The following is an 847-nucleotide window of genomic DNA, read 5'->3' as shown; positions in this document are numbered from 1 at the left end:
AACAGTTTTCTTGACAGATAATTCACATATCATATACTTCAATAGTTTAAACCTATTAAAAAGTGTTTGGCAATCATCACCACTAACAAATTTACAGCATTTTCTTCTTTGTTGTACTCATTATTAATTCACAATTCTCCAACTTCCTTTGCCATAACCGTAAGAATTTATTAATCTAGTCCCTGTCTCTGTAGAGCTGCACGTCCTGGATTTCACATAAAGAAAACCATACAATTGTCAGTAAGGTTAATCCTTACCTGTTCCTCCTTTTGGGGAACAGAGATAAAATGATGACTGGAGCTCTCATGATACGTGATTAGCATCTCTGTGTGAGCAGGACTTGCAACATCCTGTTTGTTCCTTTCTGATTTAAAAATAAAAGAAAAGTAAAGCATACAAAAACAAAAGAAACAAAGTGACAACAACAATAACAAACTCAAATAGAGAAAAATCTAAGTTGAAAAAATAACAGAAAATAATAAAAACTAGAACAGATTTAAAATGGGTCAGAAGGGAGAACAAGTGATAAGACATTCAAAGTAAACCTAACAGCATCTGAAAACTGTTAAATTTCAACCTACTTGTTGAAACTGAGGAAGAAGACAAAGCACTTGCTGATGAAGATCAAGGATTGCATTCTTCAGTGTGGATTACAATCAGTGTAAAGAAGGCCAACAACTGGACCAATAGTTAACATCGTGATAAATGGAGGAAAAAGGTGAAGTTGTTGAGGATTTTGTCTTGCTGGGATCCACAATCAATATTCGTGGAAGCATCAGTCAAGAGGTCAAGCGATGCATTACATTAGGTCAATCTGCTGCACAAGGCTTCTTCAAAGTTTTGAGAA

The 847-nt window shown here is 34.8% G+C and overlaps 1 non-coding gene across 1 annotated transcript; it reads left to right on the top strand.

Annotated features, from left to right (window-relative positions):
• Positions 1-234: 234 nt before the first annotated feature.
• Positions 235-369, top strand: LOC115873628. Its single transcript, XR_004048519.1, has one exon. It is a non-coding gene; the product is annotated as a U8 small nucleolar RNA (small nucleolar RNA).
• Positions 370-847: the final 478 nt, after the last annotated feature.

The sequence above is a fragment of the Echinops telfairi genome, unplaced genomic scaffold, assembly GCF_000313985.2.
Source record: "Echinops telfairi isolate 266 unplaced genomic scaffold, ASM31398v2 ScPeMD7_7469;HRSCAF=8507_0, whole genome shotgun sequence".
NCBI classification, from domain to species: Eukaryota; Metazoa; Chordata; class Mammalia; order Afrosoricida; family Tenrecidae; genus Echinops; species Echinops telfairi.
Note: the sequence above shows the minus strand (reverse complement) of the source record. Positions and strands in the feature narration are given on the sequence as shown.